This window comes from Microcebus murinus, chromosome 6 (assembly GCF_040939455.1).
Source record: "Microcebus murinus isolate Inina chromosome 6, M.murinus_Inina_mat1.0, whole genome shotgun sequence".
In the NCBI taxonomy this organism is placed as follows: domain Eukaryota; kingdom Metazoa; phylum Chordata; class Mammalia; order Primates; family Cheirogaleidae; genus Microcebus; species Microcebus murinus.
In genome coordinates, this window is record NC_134109.1 from 44,632,793 (window position 1) to 44,646,233 (window position 13,441).

Below are 13,441 nucleotides of genomic sequence, written 5' to 3' on the forward strand. Positions count from 1 at the left end.
TTCATTATGTGAAATGGTTCATAATAGATCACTTTATGCAATTTGATTCTTTTATGTAAATTTTAGAATAAATTTTGTTAAGTTGTATGAAAATCTTGAGCAGGTGTTGATTGAACTGTACTGAATTTACAGATTATTGACATAAATATCTTTATAGATCCTAAAAGAAACTGACATCTTTTTGATAATGTGTTGTCCTCAGTCTCTTTCTTTAATTTGATTTTTCATAACTCTGTTGGAATCCATGATTGGATTGGAGCCATCATCCTTTGACTTTATAATATAACTCCACAAAGATTGTTATTTCCATTTCCTTGGGGGTGTGTATACATTGTGGTCTTTATATAGCTTGGATAGTTTAATAGTGGTATTTTTAATGTGTTAAGGAATGCTATAAAGGGTGTGAGTGACTCTAGGGATAGGTGGGAAAATACTTGAACTATGGGAGGGGAAAGGACAATCCAGGTTGGAGTTGCCAGATAAAATATAGGAGACTTTATTAAATTTAAACTCTAGATAAACAAAATTTTTTTTAGTGTAAGTATGTTTTATACAATATTCCTATAAACTTGTCAGGGTAATCAGTAGACAGGCTTAACTAGAAAAGAGAATATTTTTGTGATTTCAACAGGTAGATCTAATGGAATACCAGAGTCAGGTCATACTGGCTCATGGAACAGCTGATTGTTAAATATTTAGGAATTTTGTGACTCTGTTGTTAAATCATTGGTAGCTTGAAATTGGTCATGGTGGATACATATGCACCAAACAAATAGGCAAATACTACAAATTGGGGGTCTTTCTCATCCCTTACCCAGTTGTTTAACATTTATCAGCATATCAGTCAATAGAGCTAAAATGGCCAAATTATGATGGCCTTCAGTTCCAGCCTAAGGAATGGGCACCTACTGAAGGTTTTGAGTAGATGGGTAACACAGCCAGAGAATTATATCCAGAGATTAATCTGGTGGTAGTGGGTTTGTGGGATAGATTACAGTCAAAGAGATTTTGACAGGGAATTGTTATAATGATCTAAGTTTGAGGTGAATAGACTTGAACAAGAGAGATGACAGGAGAAAGGAATAGGAGATGTTAAATGCTAAGAACATTGGAAAAGGGAGAATTTGAAAGACTTGTGACTGACTTGTTTTCACTCAGTCTCTATGTCTGGAGATATCCGAGTACAATTTCAAGTCTAAGAGAAAGGGAACATGGTGGTACACTTTGTATATACATAACGATGGTCAGGGAAGTCCACTTGGGAATAGATGTGGCAGTAGAGGCTGCAAACAGATTAGCTCTCTGATGGACACTGGGTCAAGAAAAAAGAGCAAAGGGACTATTAATTAGTGGAATTCTCTGGTGTTTTCTTGCTCTTTCCTTAATGTCACATTTCACTGAAGTCTAATTTATATACAATAAATGCAGATTTTAAGTGTATAGCTTTACGAGAGTTTTGAGACATGTTTTTTACCCATGTAATCCACATCTTAATCAACATATAGAGCATTTCTGACAGCCCAGAAAGATCCCTGATGTTTCTTTCCAGTTCCTTCCATCCATGGAGATAACCTCTGTTCTGAGTTCCATCATTATAGATGAGTTGGACCTGTTCTTGAACTTAATTTAAATGAAATCACAACATATATTCTCTTTTGTGTATGGCTTCTTTCATTCAGCATGATTTTGAGATTTATCCATGTTACCATGTGTATGAGTAGTTCTTTTTTAAAATTGATGATTACAGTGTATTATGTAAATATACCACAATTTGTTTATCCATTTTCCTATTGATGGATATTTGGGCTGTTTCTACTTGGGGGCTATTATAAATATGAGTGCTATAAAGATTTTTGTACAAATATTTTTGTGGTCATGTTGTTTCATGTCTCTAGAGTATAAAACTAGGGATGGAATTGCTGTGTCATAGGTTAGACATATGCTGAACCTTAAAAGAAACTGCCAAAGAGTTCTCCAAAGTGGTTATATCACTTTACACTGTCACTAGGAGGGTATGAGAGTCAAAGTTATTCTACATTTTCACCACCTTGCTAATATTTTATGTCTACATTCATGAGAAATATTGGATATTAGTTAGTAAATTTCTTTTTCTTTTCTTTTCTTGTGTAATATCTTTGTGAAGTTTTAGTATCAAGGTTATGGTGTCCTCATTACATTTATTTGTCCTCTATATTCTGAAAGTGTTTTTGTAGAACCGATATTATTTCTTCCTTAAGCGTTGGGTAGAACTCAGCAGTGAAGCTATCTGGGCCTACTCTTTCTTTTGTGTATATGTGGGATGAATTATATTTACAAATTCCATTTCTGTAACACATATAGGACTATTTAAATACTCTATTTTTTTGGAGTCAGTTTTGTAAGTTCATCTTTCAAGAAATAAGTCCCTTTTTATTTAAGAATTTAGGTGAATTCATTTTATCTAAGAATTTTAGAATTGATTTCCACGAAGTTGATTGTAATATACTCTTTTTATTCTTTTACTGTCTGTAGTATCTCCAGCGATACCCTCACCTTCATTCCAGCTAGTGGGATTTTTGTTTGCTGTCTGTTTTGTCATAATCAGTCTTGTCAGGGTTTTATCAATTTTCTTCCAAGAACAAACTTGGCTTTGCTGGTTTTCTCAATTTTTGTTTACATTGATATCTATTCTTATCTTTATTATTTTACTTATTCTATTTACTTTTAATTTGCTTTTCTTTTTCTATCTTTTTTAATTTCTTTTTTATTTTAGATTTCTGCCTTTACCCTCCCCCCTTTCTTGATACCACTGACCTTTACTTCCCAGTGTGTCTATATATACCTATTGGTTAGTTCCAACTTATTAGAAAGTACTTGTAGTATTTGTTTTTCCATTCTTGAGATACTTCACTTAGGATAATGATCTCCAGTTCCATCCAAGTTTCTGCAAAATACATTAATTCATTTCTTTTTATGGTTGAGTAGTACTCCACGGTATACATATACCACAGGGGTCTTTTTATTTTAAACTTTTTTTCTTTTGTATTCTTAATTATTGCTATCACATGTACTGTTTTTGTTTTGTTTCATTGTTGGTAAATCTGAGAAAAGTATTTTTCCTTTGTTCTAAAAAGATAATTTATTGAGTGTCAAATGCTAGATTCAGACTTACAGTTGTCCTTGGTATCTGAGGGGGATTGGTTCCAGGACCCCTGTGGACACCAAAATCTGAAGGTACTCAAGTACTTATATAAAATGGTATATTTGCATATGACCTATACACATCCTCATGCATACTTTAAATCATCACTAGACTACTTGTAATATCTAATGCAATGCAAATACTATGTAAATAGTTATACTGTATTATTTAAGAAATAATGACAAGAAACAAAAGTCTGTGGATGTTTAGCACAGATACAACATAGTAGGCCTAACTACATTTTCCATCCTCAGTTGGTTTTTCTACCTAACCCCTAAGGTATCTCTTGGCACTAGTGGTAAGGCTAAATAATTTCTAAGAGGTCAAGGTATTTATAGGTTTCTTCAGTGTGGTGCTATAACTGTTAGTTTGGTTTCCAGATTTCTGTACTGCTTAGTTTTGTGTACTAAGGATAGAGCTAATTTCTACATCACTAAGGCCCAGATTAGTAAATTATTTGTCTAGTGTCACATTGCTGAAGAATTATGAGCTAACTGGGTAGAGACCTAAACCAGGGTCTTTTCCAAGTTTGATGCTTTTGCCATAATATAATTTTTTCCCAAATTGTGCCTCATGGACAAGACATCAATCGGTGTTTATTTCTCTAAATAAGGGTCAAATAAATTAGAAACTGGTGATTTAAATAAAATTACAGTATTTAAAGCAATATATTCTGGATCCTAACCATTTATTAGTTATATGTCTTATAAATATCTTTCCTCTTTCTGGGCCTTGTCTTTATAATTTTATACATTATCTTTTGATGAATAGAAGTTTTAAATTAAACTGTAGACTAATTTATTAATCTTTTTCCCCCATAGTTTAAGCTTTTGGTGTTTTGTTTTAGGAATTCTTCCAGATCTGCATATATTCTCATATATTAATATTTTGTGCTAGAAATTCAGTGTTTTCCTTTTTATAGTTAGTTTATAATATACCTAGAACTAATATTATAATATACCTGGAACTGATTTTGGGGTATGGTATGAGATAAAGATCTAATTTTATTTTTTCCCACATGGATAAATAATTTCCCCTATACCATTTGATCACTGATGTGCAGGAGTCACCTCTATCTATGAGATTTCCACACGTGAGTGATCTTTTCTCTATTCTGTCCCCTTTGGTTACTCTGTCTATTCATAAACTGATACCAGTATGGTTTGTAATTTTAAAAAAGGAGAAAACAATCTAAATGTTCAACAAGAGACTGGATGAATAAATTGTGATCTATTTGTACAACTTAATACAACAGTGAAAATAAACTTGATTTATATTTATATTTTTTAAAATAATTTATATTTATTTAAATTTATTTGATTTATATTTATTTAAAGAAATAAATATGTTAAAATCTCATAAATATAATGTTGAACTCCTCTCCCCAAAAGGATTAGCAAAAGAATACCCTGAGCATTATACCAATTATACCATTTATATAAAAGTTAAAAACAGAAAACAATCTATACAACATTCAGAATTGTGTTCCTTCCAAAGAAGGAAAGGCACAGTGGGTCATCGATTGTATTTGTAGCATTTCTTTGTTAAGCTACAGGGTGGGCACATGGGTTTACTTTCTTATTATTTACATCTTCTTATGTCTTAAAGTTTTCTTGATGTTTTAGAAATGAAATGCCTTTGCCGCAGTAGTTCTCAGAGCCTTTGTTAATAGGCTTTGTCTTTATCCAAAACGAGGGCATTCTATGAGTGTTTCCCAAATTTAATTGACCATGGAACCTTCTTTTCCCAGGAACACCTATTGGTATCTTGGGAATTAGTCTTGTTTTATGGATCCCAGATTCAGAATATGTACATTAGACCATAGTGCATATAAAGATGAGACAAATCCAAGGTCTAGTCTTTCTTTAGTGTATCCTCGAGTTACAGAAGTGCTTTGAACTCAGCAGGATAAAAAGGGAGGTGTTGCGCATGTGGTTTTTACCTTAGTGTCTTTCTTCAAGTTCCTAGATATTTCTATGGCTTTAATTTGTTGAGTACATCTCCCCACCCCCCATTCTGCGGGGGCAGTTGGAATATTTAAAATTGAGAAATCACAAAATATGGTTTCTATATGGTGAGAGTGCAGCTATAACATGACCTCCTCTTTGTTTCCAAAGTACAATGCAAATAACACACAGTGCAGAGAATGTCTGTTGCAGAAACAGGGGCCACTGAAGGCATCCATTGATCAAAAGTCAATTGCTACAGATAATTTCTTATTAACTGTTCATATAGCATTTTTATGATGGACCATCCTCATAAACAACATTGGTATATAGAATGTATCATTTTTGCAATGAAAGTCTCATTGTGATGAGACTTTGTTTTAATGAGTTTTTTTCAATATATGCAAATGAAGCTGATTCCTATGCTTTTTGCAATAGGAATGCTTTATTTGGCAGCCTTTGTATTAAAAAAAAGAATGTATAAATAAAGCAGCTGATTTGACCTGGCAAGCTTCGATTCCAATTCAGCGTACTTTCCCTATTTACAAAGTGCAGCAAAAATGTTGGCCTTTAGAAACTGATATTCCCTGGGTGTGCAAGTGCGGTAAGGCTTTTTTTGTTGTTATTATTGCTCTTTAAAAAAAAAAAAAAACTGTAGCAAAAATCCTAGTAGAAAAACTCCAAAATAAGAGCTAGTGTAATATCTATACTTGTATAAAAAAAGGGCAAATTATTTTAAAATAGCCTTTTAAAGACTGTGGCCCCAAATGGTGACTGTAGGCCTTGTGCAGTCTAGTATATGTGCTACTACGATCTTGCTTGAGGCTCATAAATCTTGCATTATTTGGAGTAAGTGTAGACACTCCAAAATGAATTTAGAGTCAAATAGGAACGTGTTTCTGGGCACAGGCTGGGTGGAGAGAATGCTGTGATCAAGTTTCAAAAAATTCTAATCATCTGGTCTTATAATGAATGGATTAGTTCCTCCATTCTGCCAATAGAACATGAATGTATGAAAACTTTGAAGTGCGGGAGGCAACGGCAAAGAAAACAATAAACTGTGCATGTGAGACTGGCTTGATGCTTGGTGATTAAGAGATGAGGGCCCCGCGGGTCAGCTCCCCATAGGTACAAACAGATGTTTGCACTGTTTCACAGCTGCTAAATATGATATAAATCCAAAGAATTTTTCTTGTTTTTATAAAGGAAAAAAATACCCAGACAGCAAATTTTTGGTCATTCAGATACTCTTACCAAATGACATCTGGTTTCTGTACTGCTTATTTAAGCAACCCTTAGAAAAAAATCTTTGCCAAGGGGAGGAACTCTAAACTTTCAGTCCTTCACCATACATAACAGTACAGTTTAAATTACAGTGTAGCATGCAGAGTTTATTATAAGCAATGCCACTTCTTTATTTCTTAGCTGGAAAGTTCCACTTTTAAGAAAATCGGTTAGATGTTATATAATTAGTTAAGGGAAATCTGTGATGAGGTTACATATAGAATATCCTAGGATGCCAGTCCTGATGATGGCAAAGAAAATGAATTAATTGCTTCCATATGGTAAGAATGGTGGTGAGCAAAGTTAAACTATACAGTTACCTAAAATAAAATGTCAGCAATATAGCAAGACAGTGTTTTGACTTGCATCAAGGTGAGAGAACATGAAAGGCAGAAAGGAAGCAGTGACAGGTGGGAGGTCAAGACAGAAATGAATCTTAGCAAAAGACTTGCCTAAATCTTTAGAGAAGAACCAGATTTTTGCCATCTGTACTTCCATTATGCTTTTAAGTTTATATGCAGAAATTAGTTCATTATTGTGCTCAACAGCAATAGATATATATCGATTGTTCCATGTAAAGGTATCTATTTTGAAGGATCAAATGCACAAGCTTGCAGGCTTGCCTTCTGAATTTTTTCCCCCTCAATCTTTGTGGCTGACATTGATCTATGGTTTCTCTGGAGCTTTCATTCAATGAATCTCCCAGCACTTAACGCTGCAACAGAAAATGTGATAATTCCATAACAAATCTGGCAATTAGAAACATTCCTTCTTTTGGGTTTTACATCATTATTTGGCCTGATACCGTAATTCCAGCCTGATATTAATAAAGCAGAATAAGCAGCCTGACAAGTCCAGCTTCACTGGAGATTCCTCACACAAGGGTCTGCTAGGCCCTTACGGTATTCAAAAGCCAGTCCAATGGGAGTCGCCCAGAGTGAACCGAATATACTTCACGGACCTTTCTTTGGCTCTTTTTAAAGTTGATTTGTTTATTTTGGGAGGTACTAGGTTCTTGCCATTATGTGACATAGGGTCTACCAGAGCTGAATTTGAAGAGGATAATAATTTTTCCTATTGTGTTTTACTTTGAAAAGTTTGGATATGAGTTCAAGCTTAGTGTATGTAATGATCTTTGGTTTCAGCATGGAGTCTAATTCACTGGTTCATTTACCATTAGTTTTTTAGTCTCTAGCAGGAATGTTGCCTTCCTCCAGTTTCCATGACGAAGTTTACCCTATCTTTAGCATCCATCACTTCTGTGTTTACTAACTTTGAGAAACCTCTCATGTCAAGCTTTCTCATATATACCATCTGTGTGTGAAAGTCCCAGGCAGAGGCTCATAAAGAGGGTTCACCAAATCGTGACTGAGATGTCCTGTATTCAGGTTGACACTCAACTGTGCACAGCTAAATCCCCCACTCCCAGGCCCCCATGCCAACTTCTCCTTATCACTAACAGCTTTCTATTGATGTCAATGAGACAAAATACTCAAAGGAAATATGACGCTCTTCATTCCCTGAGAACCAGTATATTTAGGTTGTGCAAATCCCTGAACCCTAAAATGGATTTAATCAGCCCAATTCACATCATAAATATCATGTTGCAAGGACACACATGTTCTGGAAGAGATAGGGAGATTTCATTTTAACTTTCAAATTTGCAAAATTATACCCCGTGAGCCCTCAGTTTTTCTTGGACACTTCAGGGACTTCATGCCAAGAGGAATTCTTGAGTTCACGTTGAGTAAGTTTATGCTCTTTGTTGAGAAAGGAACAGTTTCTTTTCTTTTATCAAAGAGACCATATTTCATCTCCCAGAACACTACTGGAACCTCCTAGCTTTTCTTTCTGCCTCTATTTCCCCCAGACTGTTCCATAGAATGGCCTGGTAATCTATTGCAAGATCTATTTCTATTTTTTCTCTTTTCTTCCTCCTATCTCTCTTATCCCTCATTACTGCCCCTCCTTCTCTTCTTTCCTATCTTTCTCACCCCTTCCAAACAGCCTTTTAATGTGTAGTGATTCTCTGCAGTTGTAAGAAATAATACAGAGAGATTTCACATACACTTCACCCAGTTTCTCCAATGGAAATATCTTACAAAACTATCTTGACCAGGACTGTGACATTAATGCAGTCAAGATACAGAACATTTCTATCACCTCATTTTGCCCTTGTGTCTAGCTACACCCACAACCTGCCCATCCCAACCCTCATTTAACCATGGGAAATCATCGACAATCACCAATTAATTTCTATACTTTTGTCATTTCAAGAATGTTATATAAATGGAATCATACAGTATGTCACTTTTTGGGAAGGTTTTTTTCCCCACTCAGCACAATTCTCTGAATATTCATTCAAGTTGTTTCATGTATTAATAATTTGTTCCTTTTCATTGTTGAGTTTTATTCTGTGGATGGGTGTACCATAGTTTGCCTAACCATTATCTGTTAAAAGACATCTGGGCTGTTTTTAGTTTTTGGCTGTTATGAGTAGGGCTGCTATGAACATTTGTATACAGGTTTTTGTGTGAACATAAATGTTTATTTCTCTGAGATAAATGCCCAGGAGTACAATTTGAAGGTTTATATGGCAGTCACATGTTTAATTTTTAAAGAAACTGCCAAGCTGTGTTCCCATTCCCACCAGAAAGAACCCACCAGTGATGCAGTTTGCCTGCTTTGGGGGTTGTCACTATTTCTTATTTTAGCCATTCTGATAGTTATGTAGTGATATCTCATTGTGGTTTTAATTTGCATTTCCCTGATGGCTAATGAAGTTGAACATCTTTCATGTGCTTATTTGCCATCTATACATTCTCTTTGATGAAATGTCTTGTAATGTCTTTAACTCAGTTTGTAATTGGATATTTATTTTTTATTTATTTTTACTGTTGCTTTGTATACATATCTCATTTAACTCTCAAAAAAAGGCTCTTGAAGGCCACACAGCTGTTTAGAGTCTGGATTTGAACATAGGTCTATGTGACTCTGTTATACCCTGTTAGCATCCTCCAGCATTTGACCTCCTTGCCTGTACAACGTCCTCTTCTGCACCCACTGCGCTTGACTAGCATCCTTGACTAGCTTTTATTGCTACTGCTGGGTTAGCAGATCCTGCATTTACAATCCCAGGGCCAAATTCTAGACCCATTCAAAATGCCTGTGCATGTACCAATGGTAACTAAACCCACCATGACCCAAATCAAACTCTGTGACTTCCACCCATGGAAAAGCCACCTCTCCTCCTGACTTTCTCATTTCTAATAAGAGAACCACCATCTTTTTTTTTCAGTCATCAATTCAAAACCTTCGTTTTCTCCCTTATTTCCCTTAAACAGCAGCATCACATCCCCTGCCCCAAGCGATTAGCTGCCGAGTCTCTGCATAGATTCCATTAATAGCTCTGTGTTCCCTTTTTCCAGGGCTCACTAAAGTTTATCATTTTCCAGGCCCTAATATCTGTATCGCTGCGACAGCATCCTAACAGTTCCACAGCCGCACTCCCTTCTGTCTTCTCTGTGTCTCATCTTAGACATTGCTGTCAGATTTATCTTGAAGCCTGTGATTGATCTGACTCTACTTCTGCCCTACAGACTTTCGTAGCTTCTCTCTGCCTAATGTTTTATGTACAAAGTCCTCAGTCTGCCTTCAAGGCTCACCATAAAATGACACCTTATGACATCATTTTGAGCCCAATTTCCAACCACATTCTTCCTAAGCTCTTTGCGTACCCCAGCATGTTCTGCGGTTTCTTATTGACTTCTCCTTAATGCTGTTCCATTTTATTTACTTTCAACAATGAATTCTACATATCCTTCAAGGCCCATCTCCAATGCAACCTCTGCAAGAAAGCCTTTCCTGATTCCTCTAGTGGAGGTCATCTTTCATTCCCTCAAAGGCAAATCTTCATGACACTCACCTTGCCTTTTATTTTAACTGTGTGCCTGTCTTGAAGGCAAAAGTAATGTTATTCATTTTCATCTTCTTTGCAGTATAAGACAAAGTGTCCTGTTCATAACAGGTCTTCAATATTAGCAGATTTGGGTTTTGTAAATAAATCTTCAAGGATCAAGGTTTCTAGCAAAGCTTGCTCTACATTGCTTTGATGTGCTTGACAAGGCATACCCTTACTGAATCCTCCTCTGTATTTTGATTCATTTGTATAAAACGTATTACAGATCTTCACAAAACAACGATAAGCACCCACTAAATGCTCTTCTCCCACTTGACATCAGGATTACAATTAAAAGTGTGGCGAAGTAGCTTCCAAAGCTAGTTTTCTGAGCGTAAGCCTGTTACAAATAAAATTCCATAGGGATCTTTCTTATCTGGGATAATAAACAAGCAATATTCTTTAAAATGTGCTGTTTATTGTGGACATGCTATGCCTTGCTAGAGGATACAATATTTCTGGGGGAAAAATCCCATTAAAAAACTAAGTATTCTGATAGTTTATAAATAATGGAATCTGTTAAAATGTGTAAGAAATACCTTTGTCAGTTTTTTAGGTGCATATGCATTCCTTTAGATTCGGGAACTTTTAACCTAAAATAGAGGCACAAAGTTGGCTTTTGATATTCTTATCACAGAGGTCTCTGTGGGTCCTGCATAGAGGCACTGCGGATGTGGGGCAGCCTGGGGCTGGGTTCTGGGTGCTGGTATACAGTCTTCAATTCACAGAAGCATTTTCTTTTTGGAGAATATACAAGAATGCAGATTTATGGCCTATATAATTTAGGAATTATATCCAATAAATGAAAATGACATCTTGTAACTTGGACTGGAGAGTCTAAAATTGCAGAAAGATGCCAGGGAAGAATGTTCATGGTGAAAATTAGGGCTACTGGTTATTCTTTGCTGAACTTGGGGAGTAGATGACAGTGCTGCGAATATAAATAACTCCCAGCCATGGTAACAAGCAATGCCTTTTTTTTTTTGCCCAGTATATATATGAAGTACCAATATCCCAGTAATAAATTCCACAGTATAGATTTAACCTTGACTCATTTTCTTTCACTCTCCATTTTTTCTCTCCAAGGTATACCCTCCATTCTCTTTATTAAGATTTGCTATTAATAATCCCATGTTAGACGGGAAGATTGTAAAGTATTCAGTCAAGAGAACAGGTTTAGAGTCAGACAGACTTGTGTCTGTCTGGCACTACAATTTCCTAGCTGTATCCCCTTGAACAAAATAACTTAATGAGGCTAAGTCTCAGTTTTCTCACATGTAAAATGGGGATAGTAATCACATTTATCTTATAGGATTGTTATGAAAGTGCATGAAATAATGTATAGAACTTAGTCTGTTGGGAAATTATGTGAAATAATGTATGGAACTTAGTAATGCTTTGCCAATATTAGATTTCAGGGATTCCTCACAGTAAATACACAATAAATGACAGCTGTTATTATTATTATTTTTATTGTTAGTGATCATTTATATTTACATTTGTAATTATAAGTAATTTGGAACTAAAAGCCTATGGTTTGGTCTTCAAACCTAAGGATCTGTCTGCTGGATGTAGTGGGCATATTGCTGAAAGTAGAAACAACAAAAGCACCCACCACAATTTAGCATACATAGCAGGTGACCCTTACAGAACAGTTCATTGGCGTGCTCAGTTGGTGGATACCTCATTCATTTAACCAACGTTGCCTGAGCACTTACCATGTGCTAGAAATGTGCTGGCACTGGGACCCGTGCCCTAGTATTGCTCACAGTTCATTTTACAAATAAAATCTAACTAATTTGAATGTTTCCCAACTTGTTTTTCTCAAGTAACTGTGCTCACTTATGTGATGTTGCTTGGATTTGGAAATCAAATTTAGAGTCCTTCACAGCGCTTGTATCTTTGCAGGTGGAAAAGCACCAGTTACCAAAAATGAAGCCAGTAAGCATGGTGGCCACTGTGGACCAGTCTGGCCCCTCTCCAGGAAGAAGCCTGAGAGATCCCCCTGCTGACCTTCTCAGAAATATGTGGTCTTACTCTGGAGTTCCCATGCTTGCATTTTCTGGGGAAACAAAGGCATGGCTGGGTTGGGATGAGAGGTTCATGCTTCCTACGTATGCTGAGTATCTCATGTTGCAGAGACCAAGGAGCTAGTGAAGCCTTCATTAGCCTGTTTGCAGATGAACAGCCAGCTGTAGCTTCATTGCAATAAAGTGTTAGAATTAATCTTCTTTGTCTGTTTTCATTTTGCTCACCCGCTACATCAGGCACTGCAAAATAAATATATTAATTAAATGTCCCACTCTCTAACTCTAAAGGGAGGCACTTGGAAAATGGAAAAAGGTTCATTTGCAGCAACGAGGAAAAAATAACAGGGAATAATTAGAATCTTGAAACTTCTGCAGTTGGAATAACAATAAAAAGAGCAGAGATGGCTATAAAATAGTCTGTTCTTGGCATTGCTTAATTGGCCTATTTATTTTTCTGTCTCTGAAGCTGTCTTTAGTGACACCTACTGATAAGAGCCAATCGGAACCGTGGCCGAATTCCTTCAGGCTGGACCTGCCAACAAACTGCTCAGCCCTCCAGATGTTGCTGCTTTGTGAGAAATGAGAACTCAATAAACCAGGCTCACCCTTCCTCCTGGGGTGAACACAAAGACAGTCAGATATGGAAAATCACTGCTCAGCACCATGAACAATGTACTCCGATGAGGGGTTGGGCCAGTTCTTATTTGTCTTGGTGGAACAGCCAGCCATGGAGCCTAATGCAAGCATTTTAGCTGGCAACTGTTCAAAATGTGACTATACATTGAAATTGCTCAAGAAAAAGAGGCCTTTTGGGTGGGAAGAAGCCCAGCTGGGGGTTCAAACAACTAGCTAAAGAAACTAGTAAAAACTTGTGATACATATACTTCAATATGTATCACACATGATTTTACTATGCTGAGCGTTTCTCCACCTTTTGTGTTTTTCAGATTCCATTCTTTTGTGTTATGTAACAAATTAGAAAGATGCTGCAGTAAACAGCCTCATGGCACATCCTAACCATCAACGAATAATATTCAGTGAG

At 36.1% G+C, this 13,441-nt stretch overlaps 1 long non-coding RNA gene across 1 annotated transcript in view; it reads left to right on the top strand.

The window, feature by feature from the left end:
* The window catches only part of LOC105867698 (uncharacterized), a 105,972-nt gene extending 93,386 nt beyond the window's left edge, over positions 1-12,586 (top strand). The window contains exon 4 of the long non-coding RNA XR_001152388.3: positions 12,278-12,586. This is a non-coding gene — a long non-coding RNA (uncharacterized LOC105867698). The remainder of the gene's footprint in view (positions 1-12,277) is intronic.
* The last annotated feature ends 855 nt before the right edge of the window (positions 12,587-13,441 follow it).